This window comes from Balaenoptera musculus, chromosome 4, assembly GCF_009873245.2.
Source record: "Balaenoptera musculus isolate JJ_BM4_2016_0621 chromosome 4, mBalMus1.pri.v3, whole genome shotgun sequence".
NCBI classification, from domain to species: domain Eukaryota; kingdom Metazoa; phylum Chordata; class Mammalia; order Artiodactyla; family Balaenopteridae; genus Balaenoptera; species Balaenoptera musculus.
In genome coordinates, this window is record NC_045788.1 from 25,434,036 (window position 1) to 25,458,272 (window position 24,237).

The following is a 24,237-nucleotide window of genomic DNA, read 5'->3' on the forward strand; positions in this document are numbered from 1 at the left end:
TTCTAGGGTTGAATTTTTTTTTTTTAATCAGTTTATCTGCTCTGATACCAGGAAACAGTTTTGCTAAAATATTCCCAGGAAAACCAGGAAAATTTTACACCAAGAAAGAGTTCATCCTAAGACAGCTCTTTGTCATGAAGATAAGGGAAAAGTAGTTAGTTGGTTAAATTCTCCTAATGTATGCTAAAATAATCACATTTTAATAACATCTTTTGCTTTAACATATGTACTTTAAAGGAGCATGTGCTGTTATAAACATACAAATACATGAGCAGAGATAGTGCCCTAAGGAAACAGCCTCTCTGATTTTAAGAGAACTCAAGTTTTCACTGGCAAGACGTGTGAATAATCATTTTCACTTAGAAGTGAATTTTACTCCTTCATATGAAGCCTCCCATTTTGGGATGCCTTCTCTCAAAAGTTAAATTGTCTTTTGGTTAATTAACATTTCACTTTTAAATGATGTCCCATTGTAGTCCCTGTAACAGGATAATTGGGACATTAATCAGAATTTCAACATTATTTTATTTTATCTCAATTCTGTATCTTAAAATGTTGGATTGGGTACGTGAAAGTTAGTCTTCTGTGATGTATTCAAGTATACTTTAAAGAAATTGAGTGTTTTCTCATGTATTTTAGGTAAAATGATCTCTTAAAAACTTGATAGTTTGAAGATGCACATTTTAATAAAGTAATAGGGTCCGTGATTACAACTGTCAGTTTGGTTTGGATGAAAAAAGTCAATGCCTCAGCACAAGTGCCTTTCACGGTGGTAAGCACACATGAGGATTTTTCACTGATTTATGAGCCTTGCCTCTGTGTGGGGCCTGTGACCCCTGACACCATGACGCTTAGACTGCATCTGACCACAGCATGTACTCTGTGAGCTGCCTACTCTTACACCTGTGTCAGGCCCTGCTGTCCAAGGTGATGCTTTGCCTGTAGTTCAGGACTAGGCCCCATGCTTAGTGCTTAAAGGGATTTTCCACTACCTGTGGTTGTCATTACTCTATGGGAGTTCCTTATTTACCAAGATCATGGATATTCTTAAACCAGATGCTCCACCATGTGCAATTCAGCATCACAGTTTTTCTGTGAGTCTCACCACTGTTCTGAAACAACGACTAAGCACAGAACAAGGATTTTTAAATAGCTTGGTGTTGGGTACCAAAAGATAGAGAGCGTCACGTCACTTCTGACTCTATGCTGATGAATATCTTTCACACTGAATATGATAGTTTAGTTGTGCACTAGAACAGAGGCTACAGCACTTGGCTGCAAACTACCTCTTATGAAATTAAATTGATATTTCATGATGTTTATGTTCATCTTACTATTTAAAATGTGCAAGTGAGCCCTTTGTTAAAAATATATTATTTCCCCATCTTTCTTGTTTATTATAGCATCATAAATATGTTGACAGTTCTCTCTACAGGCTTGTCAACTGTTGAGAAATCTAATGCCATCTTAATGTGATTTAAATGTAATCAATAATTTGGTTTTTCTGCTTACTTTTCATTTCTTTGATCAGGATACTTTGATATGCCCTTCCATCTGTTTTTAAGTCATTGGTTCATGAACATAAAGAAGAATCCACTTGGTAGGACACTGAATCCATAGGTATTTTTAATTGTAAAATTTTAACTAAGGTTCTGGGAGTTTGGCTGTTATGTTGCATTTCAAGTTCTCTCTTGGAATCCTTTAAACTTGTCACTTTCAGATGCTTTTTTTTTTTTTTTTTTTTTAACATTTCCAGCTGAGCAGTAAAATATTTTCACCTTACTGACTGCTCTAAGGGTATCCCATGGCATATGCAAAAATAAAAGTCTGAATTTCAGCGAGCTCAAAAATAGATTTTTATTTTCCCTTTTGTGAAAATAACAAACTCAGAGTCAATGTATCTGTACTTTATTATGCTGTTTTTCTACATTCGATTTGACTTTGGATTTATGAGAAGAAATAAAAAAGTCTAGTCAATGTAGAAAAAAATTTCAATAGTGAGACTCATAAGTATTCTAAAAGAAGTTCCCCAAATTTGTGAAAAGACAGGAGTAGAATCCCTAATTAATTTTTAATTGAGACTGATGACCATTGTCCTGTGTGTTTTTCTAAAAGCATGACATATTTGAATTAAAAAAAATGTATTTAGGGGGAAAATTGGCTTAAAATAAAAGTAAGGAGAACAGTGAACAAGATCCTGGTAAGGGTGGAAACTAGGAACTAACCACATAGATCACATAGATATCATATATTTGAAATTTTGAAACACTAACTCAGAAATTACATATATATATATATATAGTGTCTTTGCTTTCTTTTCCTTGGGTCATTTAGCTAAATAAGAATGACTTTTTTTGGTAAGAATTGTTTTCCTCTTTGTTATATGCAATTTAAAAAATTAAAGCTTCCCAAGGCAGACTTCTTCTGGGCAGCAAGGCAAACTAGTTCTCCTGCCACAAAACGCCTAGAAGTTGGACAAACTACAACAAACATATTTCTAAATGATTTGCAAAACTCTGCAAACTCTGAAGGTGGCACCAGAAATTCCCAAGAATTTCCCTCTGCCTGCACCCCAACTCCCCCTACAAACACACACACACACACAAATTTGAAAGCAAATTGATAAGCAAACCTGGGAGCTGAAATTGCCCTGAGGGAAGCTGACAAACACAGGAAACTAAATTTTGGATGTTAACAGCATGTTATGATATGAGAATGGGTCTTAGCCTAATAGAATAAGAAAGATAACCTGAAATCCCTAAGTAGAACTGAGACTCTGAAAAGATATACCTTAAATTAAAAGTGTGATCTTAAAAGTACATATCTTAAAACACATACACATATGTATGATGTAACATGTAGATATAGAGATAGATAGATGATAGATAGATAGATAGGTAGATAGATATATGATAGATTTTTTTTTTAAAGCAAAGTGACTGCCAGGCTTACCAGTACTTCACAAGGTTCCCCTCAGCAATTATCTACATTTCTCTTCCTCCCTAAGAAGTAACCGCCAACCTGAATTTTAGATCACACATTCCCATGCAGTCTTTAGAGTTTTACTACCTATATATCTATTCCAAGCAAAACATTTGTTTAGTTTTTTTCTGTTTTTGAACATGGACTCAAACTATACATGATGCTGTATTCTCCACACTCATTTTGCCTGTAGTTTGGACAAAAGTACCCATTCAGTCAGACCAGTATCATTATTAGCAGCCTGCAGATCCAAGAACAAGCAGTAAATTAGATAAAAAGTGATAATCAAGAATTAGTACTCAGAGAGGTTTGGCCAAGATGAAGAGGAGGAAGCCCCTGGTCTCACTTCCTCCCAAGGGCACACCAAAATTACAACTACAGTAATCTCCTACATACGAACCTTCAAGTTGCGAACTTTCAAAGATGTGAACGTGTGTTCCATCAAAGTCAGGTGTGAGTGAAATTGCATCTTGCCCTCCGTCTCCTATTGCTCACGATCCTTCAGCTCTACCATCTCCCACCTCCAGTCAGTAACTCTTCTTGCCTGTTCGCTTGATACCAGCCCCTGTATGCCAGCTGTTATGCTGTACTACTGTAATTTTCAAGGTACTGTACTGTAAGATTAAACATGTTTTCTTTATTTTTTGTGTTGTTTGTTTTTTATGTATTATTTGTGTAAAAAGTATTACAAACCTATTACAGTACAGTACTATATAGCCGATTATGTCAGTTGGGTATCCAGGCTAACTTTGTTGGACTTATGAACAAATTGGACTTATGAAGGCACTCTCAGAATGGAACTCATTCGTATGTAAGGGACTTACTGTTTTTAAAGAACAACTGTAGTCTAGCAGGTGGCATCCATTTTGGGGAGGTCATTTCACCATGTGGACACTGGTGCTGACAGGAGCAATTTTGGAATTCTCCCTCTAGCTTATTAGCCCTGGGACCCAGATTCATCTACCAGTCTCTCAGCAATAGGACTGGGATGCCTCAGTCCAAGCAGCTAGCCTGGTGGAGACTCAGCCCCCATAGCAGCAGGCCAGTTGCCATAGGGCCCTCTGAACCCTTAGCAACCCTGGGACCTGGCCTCACCCACCAAAGGCCAGCACTAGCCTTAAAACCCCCTGAACCCTGGCATTGACCACTAGTGGGCCAACACAGTCTACAGGACGTCCAGAGACTTACATTCAAAGACCCTGGGACCTGGCTCTGTCTACCAGTGAGCTGGCACTAGCGTCAGGACCTGATCTTACCCACCAGTGGGCCAGCATCAGCCCCAGAACCATTGCAGCCCTGTAGCCAGCCCACATACCAGCAGGCATGTACCTGCCCTGAGACCCTCTGATCCCCAGCCCTGCCCACCAGCAGGCCAAAAGCAACTATGTGGACCCCTGGGCCCAGCAACCAGAGCCCCAGGACGTGGCCCCACCCACCAATAGGCCAACAATAGCCCTGGGGCCCCCTGGGCTCCAGCCTTCCATGCCAGCAGGCTGATACCAGCTCTGAGACACCTTGGACCCCACAGCCAGCCTCCCTGGGGTCAGGTACCACTCACCAGGAGGCTGATACCAGCTTAGAGACACCCTGGACCCCACAGCCAGCCATGTCATGAACTGGACCCAACCAGGAGACTGACACTAGATTTAGGATCCCTAGCCTCACAACCATCCACTCTGGAACCCAGCACCATCTACCAGTGAGCTAGCACTACCTCCAGGACCCTAGGGACTCCATAGTAAGCTACCTTTTGACTTGACTCCACACACCAATGGCACAGGACCTGGCAACAAATCAGACTGGGAGTCAGCCATGCCTACCAGACTGCCCACAGTAGCCAGCCCACTACAGCAGAAGGGCCCATGCAGCCCACATAGGAGAGACCTCTAGAGCATATAGCTCTAGTGACCAGAAGAGATTGTGCTGCTGGGACACAAAAGATGTCTCCAACAAAGGGCCATGTCTCCTAGATCAGGAAACATAACCAACCTACAAAATATATAGACAGAAAACAGCAAACTAGGCAAAATTAAGTGATAGATAAATATGTTCCAAACAAAGGAACAAGATAAAACCCCAGAAGAAGACCTAAGTGAAGCAGAGATAAGCAATCCACATGGTAAAGAGTTCAAGTTAATGACCATAAAGATGCTCAAAAAGACTCAAGAGAAAAGTGAATGAACAGAGAAGTTAGAAATTTTTAACAAAGATTTAGAAAATATAAAGAAGAACTAAACAGATCTGAAGAATATGATAACTGAAGTGAAAAATGCACTAGAAGGTATCAACAGTAGATTAGATGACACAGAGCAATGGATCAGTGAACTGGAAGGCAGAGTAGTGGAAATCACTGAAGCTGAAAAGAAAAAAGAATTTAAAAATTGAGGACAAGTTAAGAGATGTCTGAAACAACATCAAGCATACTAACTTTTGCATTATTGGGATCCCAGAAGGAGAAAAGAGAGAAAGGGACAGAGAACATATTTGAAGACATAATAGCTGAAAACTTCCCTAACCTGGGAAAGGAAAACGACATCCAAGTCCAGGCAGTACAGAGATTTCCAAACAGGATCAACCCAAAGAGGACCACACCAAGACACATAGTAATTAAAATGACAAAAATTAAAGATAAAGAGAGAATATTAAAAGCAACAAGGGAAAAGCAACAAGAGAACTCCTATAAGGCTATGAGCTGACTTTTCAACAGAAACTCTGCAGGCCAGGGGGGAGTGGCACAATATATTTAAAGTGATAAAAGGGTAAAACCTAAAACAAAGAATACTCTTCCAAGCAAGTCTTTCATTCAGATTTGAAGGAGAGATCAAAAGTTTTACAGACAAGCAAAAGCTAAAAGAGTTTAGGAGGATGAAACCAGATTTACAAGAAATGTTAAAGGGACTTCTCTAAGTGGAAAAGAAAAGGCCTCAATTAGAAATATGAAAAGTATGAAAGGAAAAATCACATTGGTAAAGGCAAACATACTGTAAAGGTAGTAAGTCAACCATGTATAAAGCTAGTAGGAAGGTTAAAAGCTGAAAGTAGTAAAATCATCTATATCCACAGTAGGTAGGTAAGGGATACACAAACCAGAAAGGAATAAAATACGATGTCAAAAACAGTATTTATCATTCTTGATCATAAACCACTTATTTATATCATGTCTATCTCTAAGGACCTAAAAGCACTTTATATAGTTAATTAATCTTAAGATCTAGTTCAGGTGACTAAAAAGGCCTGTCTCCCCATAGCCAGTTGTGGAAATAAGCACAGAGCTGTAGATTGATGGAGTTTAGGGGCCCCACTTCCCAATTTACTAGGTGCGACTGCTGAAATGTAGATGAGAATCTTCAGTTGCTATTTTGGGTCAGAGGCTGTGAGGGCTTAGGGAGCCCAAGTGCTTTGGGGCAGGGTGGGTGATTCTGTAGGGAGAAGAGGCACATGTTTTAAGTGCTGACTAGCTGCATAGTTCAGGCAAATCCTCCAAAATGGAAAGGGAGGGGCTGCTTGGAAAGATGGCTCTCTCAGCAACTTCTGTCTGTCTGATGCTTCTCTCAGGGAAAGCCCTGCAGTCCTCTAGTGTCGTCTGTGTACATTCTGTTGGGGGTGAACACCTTGGTTCTGGTTAAAACAGCTAATGCTGTTGACATCTGTGCCAGGAAGGGTTAGGACCAACTACAAACTAATGTGGGCTGTAAAATGTAGTGTGTTTCCCTAACTTCCTGTTTTTCCTGAGACGAAAATAATAAATCTTTTATTCAAATGCAAAAAAAAAAAAAAAAAAAAAAAAAAAAAAACAGTAAAGGGGAGGAAAGTAAAAATGAAGGATTGCTAAAATGCATTTGAAATTAAGAGCTCAGCAACTTAAAATTGTATATATATATACATATATTTATGTATATATATATATACACGCACACCTAATGGTAACCACAAACCAAAAATCTATAATAGACACACACACACAAAAAGAGTAAGGAATTCAAACATAGCACTAAAGATAGTCAAAGCACAAGGGAAGAGAGCAAAAGAAGAAAGGAACAAATAATAACTACAGAAACAATGCAAAAACAATTATGAAAATGGCAATAAGTACATATCAATAATTAAATGTCAATGGATTAAGTGCTCCAATTAAAAGACATAAAGTGGCTGAATGGATACAAAAACAAGAACCATATATATGATTCCTGTAAAAAAATCACTTCAGAGCTTAAAGACACACAGACTGAAAGTGAGGGGATGGAAAAAGGTGTTTCATGCAAATGGAAATAGACTTTCCAAGAAAAAAATAGAGAGAGACCAAATCAATAAAATCAGAAATGAAACATAAAAAATTACAACCAGCACCACAGAAATGTAAAATCTTCTAAGAATGAACCAGGAAGAAATAGTAAATATGAACAGACCAATTACCAGTAATGAAAGTGAATCAGTAATATTAAAACTCCCAACAAACAAAAGTCCAGGAAAAGCTGACTTCATAGGTGAATTCTACCAAACATTTAGAGAAAAGTTAGCATCTATCATTCTCAAGCTTTCCAAAAAATTGCAGAGGAAGAACTGCTTCCAAACTCCTTCTACAAGGCCAGCATCACCTTGATACCAAAACCAGACAAAGATGCCACAAGAAAAGAAGATTATAGGCCAAAATCACTGAGAACATAGATGCAAAACTTGTCAACAAAGTATTGGTAAACCAAATTTAACAATGCAGTATTAGGATCATACACCATGATCAAGAGGGATTTATCCCAGGGATGCAAGGATAGTTTAAAATCTGCAAGTCAATCAATGTGATACACCACATTACAAATTGAAGACTGAAAATCATATGATTATTTCAATACATGCAGAAAAAGCTTTTGACAAAATTCAACATCCATTTATGATAAATACACTGGACAATGTGGGTAGAGAGGGAACATACCTCAACATAATAAAGGCCATATATGACAAGCCCACAGCTAACATACTCAACAATGAAAAGCTGAAAGCATTTCCTTTAAGATCAGGAACAAGACAAGGATGCCCACTCTCACCACTCTTATTAAACATAGTATTGGAAGTCTTAGCCACAGCAATGAGAAAAGAAAAAGAAAAGAAATTCAGGGGACTTCCGTGGTGGTCCAGTGGTTAAGACACCATGTTTCCTATGCAGGGGGCACAGGTTAGATCCCTGGTCAGGGAACTAAGATCCCATATGCTGTGCTGTGTGGCAAAAAAAAAAAAAAAGAAAAAAAGTCAAATTGGAAAGGAAAAGTAGAACTGACACTGCAGATGACATGATACTTTACATAGAAAATCTTCAAGATGCCACCAAAAAACTACTAGAGTTCATCAATGAATTTGTTAAAGTTGCAGTATATACAAATAATATATAGAAATTTTTTGCATTTCTGTACACTAACAATGAACTATCAGAAAGAGAAATTAAGAAAAAAATTCCATTTACAATCACATCAAAAAGAATAAAATACCTAGGAATAAATCTAACCAAGGAGATAAAAGCCTTATACTTGGAAAACTATAACACATCGATGAAAGAAATTGAAGATGACTCAAACAAATGGAAATTTACTGTGCTCATGGATTGAAAAAATTAACATTGTTAAAAGGAACATACTAAACAAGACAATCTACAGATTGAATGCAATCCCTGTCAAAATACCAGTGGATTATTTCACAGAAATAGAACAAATATTCTAAAATTCATATGAAAACACAAAACACCCTGAACAGCCAAAAACATTTTGATATAGAACACCAAACTGGAGGTATGACATTCTCTAATTGCAAACTGCACTACAAAGCTACAGTAATAAAAGAAGTATGTTTCTGGCAAAAAACTGGCACATAGACCAATGGAACAGAATGGGCAGCCCAGAAATAAACCCACATTTACATAGGTAATTAATCTACAACAAAGGTGTCAAGAATACACAATGAGGAAAAGAAAGCCTCTTCAATAAATGGTGTTGGGAAAACTGGACAGCTGCATGCAAAAGAATCAGACTGGACTACTCTCTCACACCATACATGAAAATACATTCGAAATGGATTAAAGATATAAATGTAAGACATGAAACCACAAAACTTCTAGAAGAAAACATAGGTAGTAAATTCCCTGACATCCTTCTCAGTAATATTTTTTGGATATGTCTTCTCAGGAGGGGGAATCAAAAGTAAAAATAAACAAATAAGACTACATCAAACTAAAAAGCTTTTGCACAGTGAAGGAAACTATCAACAAAACAAAAAGTCCACCTACTGAATGGGAGAAGATATTTTCAAACAACATATCCAATAAGTGGTTAATATCCAAAATATACAAGGATCTCATACAACTGAACATCAAAAACAAAAACAAAAAAAAATGGGCAGAGGATCTGAAAAGACATTTTTCTAAAGAAGATATACAGATGGCCAAGAGGCACATGAAAAGATCCTCAACATCACTAATCATTGGAGAAGTACAAATCAAAACCACGAGATAATCACCTCACACCCGCAAGAATGGCTATTATCAAAAAGATAATAAATAGCAAGTTTTGGCGAGAATGTGGTGAAAAGGGAATCCTTGTGCATTGTTGGTGGGAATGTAAAGAGTGCAGCTGCTGTGGAAAACAATACAGAGGAACCTCAGAAAACTAAAAATAGAACTACTGTATGATCCACCAATCCCATTCCTGGGTACAAATCTGGAGGAAACAAAAACACTTTCAAAAAGATACATGCACCTCAATTTTCATAGCAGCACAATAGCCAAGATATGGAAGCCACCCAAGTTTCCATCTACAGAAAAATGGGTAAAGAAAATGTGATATGCATATAGAGTGGAATGTTACTCAGCCATTATAATGAAATTCTGCCATTTGCAACAACATGGATGGACCTAGAGGATATTATATTAAGTGAAATAATTCAGATAAAGACAAATACTATACAGTGCATGAATTATCCCCAGTTTTAATATTCTAACTTCATTATTCCCATTGCTTGTTTATCCCTGGATAGACATGGTTTTTAACACCTCCTTCAACTCTGCATCCATGAAAATTTAATAAAATTCCACAAGAGATTTAATTCACTATATCTACTTGTTTCCATTGAATTTTTAAAAACAATAGTATTTTTTATTTTTACTTTTTTTAAAAACATCTTTATTGGAGTATAATTGCTTTACAATGGTGTGTTAGTTTCTGCTTTATAACAAAGTGAATCAGCTATACATATATATATATCCCAATATTTCCTCCCTGTTGCATCTCCCTCCCACCCTCCCTATCCCACCCCTCTAGGTGGTCACAAAGCACCGAGCTCATCTCCTTGTGCTATGCGGCTGCTTCCCACTAGCTATCTATTTTACATTTGGTAGTGTATATATGTCAATGCCACTCTCCCACTTCGTCCCAGCTTACCCTTCCCCCTCCCCGTGTCCTCAAGTCCACTCTCTACATTTGTGTCTTTACTCCTGTCCTGCCCCTAGGTTCTTCAGAACCATTTTTTTTTTTTTTTTAGATTCCATATATATGCGTTAGCATATGATATTTGTTTTTCTCTTTCTGACTTACTTCACTCTGTTTGACAGACTCTAGGTCCATCCACCTCACTACAAATAACTCAGTTTCATTTTTTTTAATGGCTGAGTAATATTCCACTGTATATATAGGCCACATCTTCTTTATCCATTCATCTGTCAATGGACGCTTAGGTTGCTTCCATGTCCTGGCTATTGTAAAGAGAGCTGCAGTGAACATTGTGGTACATAACTCTTTTTGAATTATGGTTTTCTCAGGGTATATGCCCAGTAGTGGGATTGCTGGGGCATATGGTAGTTCTATTTTTAGTTTGTCAAAGAACCTCCATACTGTTCTCCATAGTGGCTGTATCAATTTACATTCCCACCAACAGTGCAAGAAGGTTAACTTTTCTCCACACCCTCTCCAGCATTTATTGTTTGTAGATTTTTTGTTGATGGCCATTCTGACTGGTGTGAGGTGATACCTCATGGTACTTTTGCATTTCTCTAATGATTAGTGATGTTGAGCATCCTTTCATGTTTTTGTTGGCAGTCTATATATCTTCTTTGGAGAAATGTCTATTTAGGCCTTCTGCCCATTTTTGGATTGGGTTGTTTGCTTTTTTGATATTGAGCTGCATGAGTTGCTTGTAAATTTTGGAGATTAATCCTTTGTCAGTTGCTTCATTTGCAAATATTTTCTCCCATTCTGAGGATTGTCTTTCTGTCTTGTTTATGTTTTCCTTTGCTGTGCAAAAGCTTTTAAGTTTCATTAGGTCCCATTTGTTTATTTTTGTTTTTATTTCCATTTCTCTAGGAGGTGGGCCAAAAAGGATCTTGCTGTGATTTATGTCATAGAGTGTTCTGCCTATGTTTTCCTCTAAGAGTTTGATGGTGTCTGGCCTTACATTTAGGTCTTTAATCCGTTTTGAGTTTATTTTTGTGTATGGTGGTAGGGAGTGTTCTAATTTCATTCTTTTACATGTTGCTGTCCAGTTTTCACAGCACCACTTATTGAAGAGGCTGTCTTTTCTCCATTGTATATTCTTGCCTCCTTTATCAAAGATAAGGTGACCACATGTGTGTAGGTTTACCTCTGGGCTTTCTATCCTGTTTCATTGATCTATATTTCTGTTTTTGTTCCAGTACCATACTGGCTTGATTACTGTAGCTTTGCAGTACAGTCTGAAGTCAGGAAGCCTGATTCCTCCAGCTCTGCTTTTCATTCTCAAGAGTGCTTTGGCTATTTGGGGTCTTTTGTGTTTCCATACAAATTGTGAATTTTTTTGTTCTAGTTCTGTGAAGAATGCCATTGGTAGTTTGATAGGGATTGCATTGAATCTGTAGATTGCTTTGGGTAGTATACTCATTTTCACAATGTTGATTCTTCCAATCCAAGAACATGGTATATCTCTCCATCTGTTTGTATCATCTTTAATTTCTTTCATCAGTGTCTTATGATTTTCTGTGTACAGTTCTTTTGTCTCCTTAGGTAGGTTTATCCCTAGGTATTTTATTCTTTTTGTTGCAGTGGTAAATGGGAGTGTTTCCTTAATTTCGCTTTCACATTTTTCATCATTAGTGTATAGGAATGCAAGAGATTTCTGTGCATTAATTTTGTATCCTGCAACTTTACCAGATTCATTGATTAACTCTAGTAGTTTTCTGGTGGCATCTTTAGGATTCTCTATGTATAGTATCATGTCATCTGCAAACAGTGACAGTGTTACTTCTTCTTTTCTGATTTGTATTCCTTTTATTTCTTTTTCTTCTCTGATTGCTGTGGCTGGGACTTCCAAAACTTTGTTGAATAATAGTGGCAAGAGTGGACATCCTTGTCTTGTTCCTGATCATAGAGGAAATGCTTTCAGTTTTTCACCGTTGAGAATGATGTTTGCTGTGGGTTTGTCATATATGGCCTTTATTATGTTGAGATAGTTTCCCTCTATGCCCACTTTCTGGAGAGTTTTTGTCCTAAATGGGTTTTGAATTTTGTCAAAAGCTTTTTCTGCATCTATTGAGATGATCATATGGTTTTTATTCTTCAGTTTATTAATATGGTGTATCACATTGATTGATTTGCATATATTGAAGAATCCTTGCATTCCTGGGATAAATCCCACTTTATCATGGTGCATGATCCTTTTAATGTGTTGTTGGATTCTTTTTGCTAGTATTTTGTTGAGGATTTCTCATATATATTCATCAGTGATATTGGTCTGTAATTTTTTTTTTTTTGTAGTATTTCTGTCTGGTTTTGGTATCAGGGTGATGGTGGCCTCATAGAATGAGTTTGGGAGTGTTTGTTCCTCTGCAATTTTTGGGAAGAGTTTGAGAAGGATGGGTGTTAGCTCTTCTCTAAATGTTGGATAGAATTCACCTGTGGAGCCATCTGGTCCTGGACTGTTGTTTGTTGGAAGATTTTTAATCACAGTTTCAATTTCATTACTTGTGATTGGTCTGTTCATATTTTCTATTTCTTCCTGGTTCAGTATTGGAAGGTTATACCTTTGTAAGAATTTGTCCATTTCTTCCAGGTTGTCCATTTTATTGGCATAGAGTTGCTTGTAATATTCTCTTATGATGCTTTGTATTTCTGTGGTGTCCATTGTAACTTCTCCTTTTTCATTTCTAATTTTATTGATTTGAGTCCTCTCCCTCTTTTTCTTGATGAGTCTGGCTGAAGGTTTATCAATTTTTTTTTTCTTTTCAAAGAACCAGCTTTTAGTTTTATTTATCTTTGCTATTGTTTTCTTTGTTTTCATTTCATTTATTTCTGCTCTGATCTTTATGATTTCTTTCCTTCTGCTAACTTTGGGCTTTGTTTGTTCTTCTTTCTCTATTTCCTTTAGGTATAAGGTAAGACTGTGTATTTGAGATTTTTCTTGTTTCTTGAGGTAGGCTTGTATTTCTGTAAACTTCCCTCCTAGAACTGCTTTTGCTACATCCCATCAGTTTTGGATTGTCGCATTTTCATTATCATTTATTTCTAGGTATTTTTTGATTTCCTCTTTGCTTTCTTCAGTGAACCCTTGGCTTGTTAGTAACATATTGTTCAGCCTCCATGTGTTGGTGTTTTTTACCTTTTTTTCCCTGTAATTTATTTCTAATCTCATAGCGTTGTGGTCGGAAAAAGATGCTTGATATGATTTCAACTTTCTTAAATTTACCACGGCTTGATTTGTGGCCTAAGATGTGATCTATCCTGGAGAATGTTCCATGTGCACTTGAGAAGAAAGTGTAATCTGCTGTTTTTGAATGGAATGTCCTATAAATATCAATTAAATCTATCTAGTCTATTGTGTCATTTAAAGCTTGTGCTTCCTTATTTATTTTCATTTTGGATGATTTGTCTATTGGTTAAGTGAGGTGTTAAAGTCCCCCACTATTACTGTGTTACTGTCGATTTCCTCTTTTATAGCTGTTAGTAGTTGACTTATGTATTGAGGTTCTCCTATGTTGGGTGCATATATATTTATAATTTTTATATCTCCTTCTTGGATTGATCTCTTGATCATTATGTAGTGTCCTTCCTTGTCTCTTGTAACATTCTTTATTTTAAAGTCTATTTGATCTGATATGAGTATTGCTACTCCAGCTTTCTTTTGATTTCCATTTGCATGGAATATCTTTTTCCATCCCCTCACTTTCAGTCTGTATGTGTCCCTAGGTCTGAAGTGAGTTTCTTGTAGATAGCACATATATGGGTCTTGTTTTTGTATCCATTCAGCCAGTCTGTGTCTTTTGGTTGGGGCATTTAATCCATTCATGTTTAAGGTAATTATCAATATGTATGTTCCTATTAACATTTTCTTAATTGTTATGGGTTTGCTTTTGTAGGTCCTTTTCTTCTCTTGTGTTTCCCACTTACAGAAGTTCCTTTAGCATTTGTTGTAGGGCTGGTTTGTTGTGAAGTCTCTTAACTTCTGCTTGTCTGTAAAGCTTTTGGTTTCTCCGTCAAATCTGAATGTGATACTTGATGGGTAGAGTAATCTTGGTTGTAGGTTCTTCCCTTTCATCACTTTAAGTATATTGTGCCACTCTCTTCTGGCTTGTAGATTTCCTGCTGAGAAATCAGCTGTTAACCTTATGGGAGTTCCCTTGTATGTTATTTGTGCTTTTTCCCTTGTTGCTTTCAATAATTTTTCTTTGTATTTAGTTTTTGTCAATTTGATTATTATGTGTCTTGGCGTGTTTCTCCTTGGGTTTATCCTGCCTGAGAGTCTCTGTGCTTCCTGGACTTGGGTGGCTATTTCCTTTCCCATGTTAGGGAAGTTTTCGACTATAATCTCTTCAAATATTTTCTTGGGTCCTTTCTCTCTCTCTTCTTCTGGGACCCCTATAATGCGAATGTTGTTGCATTTAATGTTGTCCCAGAGATCTCTTAGGCTGTCTTTATTTGTTTTCATTCTTTATTGTTTTTTCTGTTCTGTGGCAGTGAATTCCACCATTCTGTCTCCAGGTCACTTATCCGTTCTTCTGCCTGAGTTATTCTGATATTGATTCCTTCTAGTGTATTTTTCATTTCAGTTATTGTATTGTTCATCTCTGTTTGTTTGTTCTTTCATTCTTCTAGGTGTTTGTTCTTTAATTCTTCTATATCTTTGTTAAACATTTCTTGCATCTTTCTGATCTTTGCCTCCATTCTTTTTCTGAGGTCCTGAATCATCTTCACTATCATTATTCTGAATTCTTTTTCTGGAAGGTTGCCTATCTCCACTTTATTCAGTTGTTTTTCTCGGGTTTTATCTTGTTCCTTCATCTGGTACAAAGTCCTCTGCATTTTCATTTTGTCTGTCTTTCTGTTAATGTGCTTTTCCTTCAACCGGCTGCAGAATTGTAGTTCTTCTTGCTTGTGCTGTCTACCCCCTGGTGGATGAGGCTATCTAAGAGGCTTGTGCGAGCTTCCTGATGGGAGGGACTGGTGGTGGGTAGAGCTGGGTGTTGTTCTGGTGGGCACAGTTCAGTAAAACTTTAATCCACTTGTCTGCTGATATGTGGGGCTGGGTTCCCTCCCTGTTGGTTGTTTGGCCTGAGGTGACCTAGCACTGGAGCCTACCTGACTCTTTGGTGGGGCTAATGGACTCTGGGAGGGCTCTCACCAAGGAGTACTTGCCAGAACTTCTGCTGCCAGTGTCCTTGTCCCCGTGGTGAGCCACAGCCACACCCCACCTCTGCAGGAGACCCTCCAACACTAGCAGGTAGTTCTGGTTCAGTCTCCTATAGGGTCACTGCTCCTTCCCCTGGGTCCCGATGGGCACACTGCTTTGTGTGTGCCCTGCAAGAGTGGAGTCTCTGTTTCCCCCAGTCCTGTTGAAGTCCTGCAATCAAATCCTGCTAGCCTTCAAAGTCTGATTCTCTAGGAGTTCCTCCTCCCATTGCTGGACCACCAGGTTGGGAAGCCTGACCTGGGGCTCAGAACCTTCACTCCAGTGGGTGGACTTCTGTGGTATAAGTGTTCTCCTCTTTGTGAATCACCACGTAGCAGTTATGGGATTTGATTTTATTGTGATTGCGCACCTCCTACCATGTCTTTGCAGCTTCTCCTTTGTCTTTGGATGTGGGGTATCCTTTTTGTGAGTTCTAGTGTCTTCGTGTCGATGATTGTTCAGCAGTTAGTTGTTATTCTGGTGCTCTCACAAGAGGGAGGGAGCACACGTCCTTCTACTCTGCCAGCTTGAACCAATCTCTGAAAAGTCTTTGAATGGTTTGATTTTAATTTTTTCTTCATTACCTATTCACTGTGGGACACTGGGCAATTTCTCTACAGCTCATTTTCTTCATGTGTAACATGGAGATAGTAATAGTATATACTTCAAAGGATTTTCTTGAAAATTAATTAGTGCATGTAAGTCACTAATAACAATACCTGACACATAGTAAACTCTCAATAAATGTTTTAAGTTATGGGAGTTTCTAGGGGCAAGCAATAATAATCTGAGTAGTTCTGACTTAACCCATTATATTTCTTGATTTCTTAACAGGAAATCTAGGAAGAGGTAGTTCTAGCGTTTATTTTGCAGCTCAATGATATCAGAGCAAAAGTCTGACATCTCAGTGATTTTTCTCTCTTATGGGACACAAAATGATTCTTTTTGTTCCAAATATTACATTTTCATAGCAGTTATTGTATATATGGAGGAAGAAAGGAAGAGATGGCAAAAGTAAGCCACCTTTGCAATCCTGTCCCTTTTGCCAAAAAGCAAAAATTTTTTCCTGACACCCTCCAAGTAGGCCTTCCTTCATGTGCTAATTGGCCACGACCTTGTCACATGGCCACCATTCCTAGTGAGTGTATTCTTCAGGGAAGGGAATAATGATGAACCAATTGTGAGTCATGTTTTGGGGTTGGCCATTATGCTACCTGTATTAAAGTGAAGATATCTTCATAAGGCAGAAGGGGGGAAGTAGCTAGTAAATGATAAACTTTTAAAAACATCCAGCCTTGGAAATTTCATATTAATTTTGCCTTTTATTTTTATTTTATACTTTTGCATTACAAACGCATTGTAATAATACAATGCAACATTTTATTCAATTACAGTTGCAAAAAAAAAAAAGTGTTGCTTTTAATGTTGATGAAAATTGGTTTCAAGAAATATGGAAATTGGCTTAGGGTGTGATTGAAAATCTGATTGTTTTTATTTTTTATGCAATTACTGCTTTCCTTGCTGCAAACTCTATTTGAACAGAATCACCCTTGGTGAGAAAAATCTTCATTGAATCACAGGCAGCTACAAACCTGATGATTAACTGATGTTTCTCTGAATATTTGGAGCCTTGTCACATGAATAACTTTAGATGAAAAATGTTACACATGAATTACCATGTTTTGCTTCAAAAGACAGCCCTTTTTTACAGCATTAAGTGTATCATTTCTTGGTTTTTGCAATCTCTCTGACTCAAATAGCAAAACATAATCACTACCATAATCTTCATAGGCATCTCATTTTTTAAAAAAATTCTGTCATACTTGTGGGGACATTATAATTAAAAATTACACAAATACATATGTAGATATAGATATACAAAAATCAGCTTCTATTCATTTATTTATTCAAAAACATATTTATAGACTAGCTTCTATTTCTCAATGTCAGTTCCATGGTGAAAAACAAACTCTTCTTGCTCATAGAAATCTTATATTTTAGATACACACTAGACTAGTGTGACAGTGAAAGATCTCCAGTAACTATTATACCACTCTTCCTTAGTTAGAACACTGATTTTTAGCTAGGCACATTGCCACCAACCTTAAAAGCTACATTTCCCAACCTCCATTGTAGGAGAGTAATGAGGGTCAGATTCCCCAGGAAGAACACTAGGGGATGAAGATTTACATGAAGGAATTTTACTGAGGAATACTTTCAGTATCAATACCAGCAGAAAAATGAGAAAGTGAGATTGGTAAGTATTGCCAGGCAGACACAACAAAGGATTTAGCCAATCCTAAGGGGAACTTTGGAGCTGGAATGGCCAAAAGTTTTCCCATTTGGGGATAAGTTACCAGGCGTAAGCCCTTTTTATCACCAATATTTGGAAGGGAAGGGGACATGACCTTGAAAAAGCTCTCTTTACCTGTTGACAATCACGACAGTCATGGGGGGAGAAGGCAGAGGTAGAAGAGCAGTGCAAACTCAGCTGAAAACTTAAAGCCATTAACACTCCCACAGCTGTTAGAAAATGAATGCTTCCATCCTGAAAAGATAGGATACCACTGGGTATCATCACTAAGCTGGCACCTGAGCTGTGCCCTCAGCTGATCAATCACGCTTACAGGCTGACCATTTCTGGAAGGTATGGCATGTGATAGTACCAGGGTATCCCATTGTCATGAATCACTGCTGTACTTCCTTGATTGTAAAGTAGGTCTCCTGGTTCACTAAGAAGCTAAACAGAATCCAAGCTGATGGGTCAAACACTCCGTATAAGTTCTTGGATATTAGTGCTGGTTGAAGTACTAGTAGCTGAAAGGCAAAACTACATTTGGAATATGAGTCAAATCTAGTCAAGATGTATCATGGCGACTTTTGGGTTGGAAAGGGTCCAATATAAGGAACTTGACACCAAGCCAAACTTGTCCCTCTAAGGAAAATGGATGATTCTGGCCAATAGTAATTTAATGCCCGGTACCTCTAATTGAGTATTACAAAATGATAACAATAGTAATGACAATAATAGCAATAATCAGTGACAGACTGATTCCTTTAGGGGGGATGGGTCTCTTGAAGAGCTGGCCTTCTAAAAGGAGTTGAGCAGGGCTGAACACTTCACTTAAATTTGGGGTCACAAATGAAGCTGCTACTATGCATATTTTGATTTGTCAGGTGGGAAGGTTGAACTCAGAGGAAAGCAGGTCTGGCTCTTCAGAATTCCTGTTTTCTGGGAAAGATGACATGCAGGGTTAGAGCTGTGAGTGACTGAGGTGCAGTTGGAGTGCAAACAATGGAAATGGAGCTGAGGGTACTGGGTGATCATTCAGTGAGATGCTGAAGATCCTCTGACTGTGCCTGAGCTTGGTAATGGTTAAGGAGTAAAGGAAGACAAAGAAATCTCCAATACATGAGGGGAACAAAAGGGAGAGAGCAGGTGAACTAAAAGTAAGGAGACAGAGAGTGGTGAAAAATGATCTGCTTTTGGGAGAAGTAATACATCTGCTTTTGGGAGGAGAAGTAATAACTTAGTGCATGACTCTTGTTTACATGGGATGGAAAATAATAAACAGCATCTACTTAAAAGAGCTGAAGGAGACATGTACCCTCAGAGAAGATCAGGGTCTTTAGGAGAGATCCTGGAGTGATATAAGAAAATAAGGGAGTTTACAGTGTTGATGATAAAGGAAGAGTGATGGGATCTTTGATACAGAATGGGATTTCATGGGGCATCAAAAACAGATGTGTGTGAATAGGGTTCGATGGGAGTATGAGTGAGTAAAAGGAAATGTAGGCTTGTATACAAGATTCAGTAAGAGCAGATAGCTGGCCCAAAATATTTACATTTTGGATATCGACAGAACATGATATGAATGTGAATTAAGTGGACTGTTTTAGGCAACACATCTTTCTTTTTTTTAATAAATTTATTTATTTATTTATTTATTTTTGGCTCTGTTGGGTCTTCGTTTCTGTGCGAGGGCTTTCTCTAGTTGCGGCAAGCGGGGGCCACTCTTCATCGCGGTGTGCGGGCCTCTCACTGTCACGGCCTCTCTTGTTGCGGAGCACAGGCTCCAGACGCGCAGGCTCAGTAGTTGTGGCTCACGGGCCCAGTTGCTCCGCGGCATGTGGGATCTTCCCAGACCAGGGCTCGAACCCGTGTCCCCTGCATTGGCAGGCAGACTCTCAACCACTGCGCCAACAGGGAAGCCCCCCACATCTTTCTTTATTTGATAAAAAGGCCTTATATCAGTTTTCATCATACTTTTCTTTCTTACCCCTGAATGTTCATTTTGATCCTGTTTTCCCTAAATAGTATTTTGGGGGTGTTCCAAAATGCGATATGTACCTTTCTATCAAACATGGTACTGTCATAAGCGGAACCTACCATTTGTGGTCCATAGAATCTAGACTCTTAGGATTAATATAGCTCAAAGTAATTGATATTGCCCATTAGAAAATAGGCTGGGGGAGGGGGCACTAAACAAAACCCATAATCTCAGAATAATTAGAAATTACAGAAACCTTTTGTTCAGATCACCTATAGAATTGATGCATTGTGTTAAATTTGGTTTCATCCAGTCAGAAGGCTCAGTTACCTTTGGTCAGTAAATCAGAGAGACATTTACCGCAGGTGCCATTATTCTAAAAGCTACAATACTATTTCAGGAAAATACTGTACAGACACTACCAGGAATCTTTTGAAAAAGTTGACAAGTAATTAAAATATGTTTTTCAGCCAAATAGACATTTTATCTGCATGTGTTTAACATTATAAAAATGTAATTTTAAGTTAAATAGTACCTAAATTGACTAATCAGCTCATTCATTTTTACAGGCTTTAAAATAAAATTTATACAAGTGTCAACAACTACATAACTTTATATAACAAACAAAAAATTTACTCCAAACATCCTCTGTTAGATGTGGGTTTGGTAGGCCAGGCTATTAGGGAAACATCTTTTTTATTGAGTAAATAAATTGCCTTTTCAATCCATGTTTTATTTTTTCATATGTGGGTCTTTGTGGTATTAGCATGTTTTTTTATGGAGATGCTCACTTGCTTGATTCATTTAGTTGCAGTTTGCTGGAATCCTGTGGCACCCAGGGAAAGGGGGCTTTGGCTAAGGCAAACCCTGGGATTAGTCTCAGTTGCTATCTAGTGTGAGAGAGACAGAAGTGTCATGAGTGCCTGGAGGCTAACTTTTAAAGCTGGGTACAGGCCACACAGGTACAGGGGTACACACAAAAGAGCACTTCAAATGAATAAAGCCCTGAACTAAATCAAGGAGACTGTACCTAAGGCCTGTGCTGAGGGCCAAGCAAGGATTTTCTAAGGCACACAGAAAATTCTCTATCCATTTCCCTAAAATAAATTGTTTCACAAAATAGAACAAAAAGTCCATCAATCTTCTCTTGCCTTTTAAAATTAAATAAAAAGCTTATAAATGTGCATATTTAGAATGACACTAATTATATTGAACACTAATTTGAGGGTTGTTTCAGAATTGCCAATTAAGTGATTTTCCTACACAGTATGCAAAATCTGAAGGTGAGACCAGCCATGTTTGTGCCTTAATGTGCATCACACTGTTTTAACGATGCCTTAAAAACATTGCAGAATAGTGATGTAAATAAAGATTACTTTTCTTTAAATTCTTTATTATAAAACATATTATTTTTCCATCTGGACTATTATGGATAGTATCACATACAGCGATTCCAAGGAGTAGTTATTTGAGTCCAAATTGTCAATTAATATATAAGGTTGATTTAAAACACTCTGCCAAACAAAACTCACTATCCCAGCTTTTATAGGAAGTAATATTTCTGAATATTTACCTTTGCCCAGTAAAAATAGTAAACCAAGTAAGGTCAGATTATTCCTTTCAGAAAAGAAAATTTATGATTCACCTACAAAATCAAATTGCTATGAAATTTTAATGAGAATTTGCAAGAGAGGTAAAATAAATGGAAAGAAGAAGATCTTTAATTATGTTTTTTTCTTACAATTTCTTTCACTTCACCATATGCCGTACAACAAGCAATTTAGCAGTTCATAAAAGCCTTGATGACCAGTGGACAGGAAAATGAGAGCCATACAATGGAAGAAATATACAAATGTGGTTGTAGAGAAAACAGTTTTTAAAAAGCATTTTCTGACTGTTGATTTTTTACTTGACTTGGCTTTATGAGTATTGGTTAATTTGGTTAATTTGTGTTTTAACCACTATGCTATATGTATCCAGAACCCTTTCTTAAAGACTTTGCTTGTTAACTATATAAAGGTCAAGCAAAGCCAATCTAAATTTCTAGATTTACCGCTTATTACAATTCAGTAATGTCATGCTATTTTAGGTACTGATTGCCCCATGAGGCCTGAGATTTAGAAATATGAAGCATTAATGATATTAAAGTGATGGAATTGATAAAGCAATGTTTTCCTTATTTAAATCCTATTAAAGAATGACAGGTAGTATATTAGATATTAGGTATTTAAAGAATGTTTTGGTTAAGTTTGATTGCCTTCATTCTTCAGTTTTGTTTAGAAGGACCATCTTAGAATCTCGGACTATTATCAAAGACACATAATCCCATTCCTCAGTCTTTGTTATATTTTTCTGCCCACATTTATTTTCAACTACTTGGGATAACTTATTGGTAATCAGATGTGCCACTATTGTGATCCTCCACATTTAAGAAACTCATTCCAAAAAAAAAAAAATTCTCTACTTCAAAGACAAGTATGAGCTCTAATGAGTCATGCATCCTTACTGATTTCTCCAGTGATGTGTTGTACTAATACATCATTTCTGAAACTGTCTCTTTAATGATGTATTAATATAATACATCATCAGGCTGAGGCAGAAGAAAGATGGATTGCTTAAAATATGATGCCTTCAATGGAACAAAAGATTTTTGGAGCAGATTAATTTTAATTATAATAGAAAGGGAGTCTACTTCTGAGCAAATTACATCAGCTCTTCCCAGTTGGCGTCTGCATTTCTTCAACTAAATATAAAGATGCTGTTTAATTTGACTCTTTTATTTTGAAGCAAAAGAAAAAAATTTATGTACAGCTTCTTCTTTTTGTTACTCAGATTTGAAATATAGCTTTTGGTTACTTTTCAGTTATAATATCCAAATAGATTCTCCTCAATTACAATATTTTTAAAGACCTTTACTATATATAGGGATATTGTGATTATATGTTATTTTTAAGGGCTCTTCTTTATGTATAATAAATTATAATAAATCCATGTTATGTGAAAGATGCTCACCTACACAAGAATGTTCTATATATGATTGACTATCAAGATAGAAGGCCAGTCAACTTGGTGACAAATTACTTGTCCTTGAATATTCACCTTTGTAAAGGGATTCTGTCATGTTTTTGTCTTTTGTGTGAATTCAGTAAGTCATTTAATCCCTCTAAACCTCAATTCCTTTATCTATAAAAGAAATTATGAATACTAGATGCATTTCCAATTCAAACTCTGTATATATGTCTTTGACTATATGCCTGTATAAGCTACTGCTATAGAATAAATGTTTGTGTCCCTCTAAAATGTATATGTTGAAGCTTAACCCCCAATGTTATCTGGAGGTGGGGCCTTTGGGAAGTGATTAGGTACTGAGGGCAGAGCCCTCATGAATGAGATTTGTGCCATTCTTGAGTGAAGGAGAAAGCTTCCTTTCCCTTTCTTTGCTCACCTTTAAAATGATTCTACCTTGGACAGATGCATACTGCCAAGAAGCTGCTAAAAATATTTATTTTCAATCCAATTCACTAGTAAGATCATTCTAATTGTCTCAATAGAACTTTTCTTAGATTAACTTTTAAACTAAGAATCAATTTTCACTAAAAATGGTGTCATCAACATTTCTCTCAACATTAAGTACACAAATATTTGCTTTTTTCCTAATTGTCTAATCTTAAAAACTATAGACTTCTTGAATGATATTTACATTTGAATAAATTGAGTTCTATACTTATGAATTTCTGTATATTACCAGATTTTATACTCTATACAGTCTGGCAGGATTCTTTAGCTTCAAAAATCAGAGACTGAAACAGTGCATTGCTATGTCCACAGTGTAGTATTTAAGCTAAATTTGGCTGAAAAGCTTTTAGAGTTAATTTAAGAGGTGAGAAAATTAACCGACTTATACTTTTTAAAAAATATTAACTAATAGAAATGTAAAAAGAATTACAGTGATTTAATCTCAGCAGAGTATTTACTAGTCAGATTATGAAAATATCCAAATACAGTTTAATATTTTATGGAGATTGCTTATGGGAGGGTAGCATTTTAAACGATATGAAAGCCAAAATTATACCCACAAGAGGGATTAACATAAGACCCAAAAGAAAATACTTATAGAAGATAGAAATACAATAGAAAATACAAATATTTTCTCTATGTAGTGGAAATACTATAATGAATTAAACTTGTTGAAAAAGTTTATGAAACTTTATTTGTTGAAAGTATGAGGACTTGCTACCTAGGGGGAACTGGATGGCGCTCGACCAGAAACAGTAATTGATGAAGATGAATTATGCCGTTTTCTTAAATGTCTTTG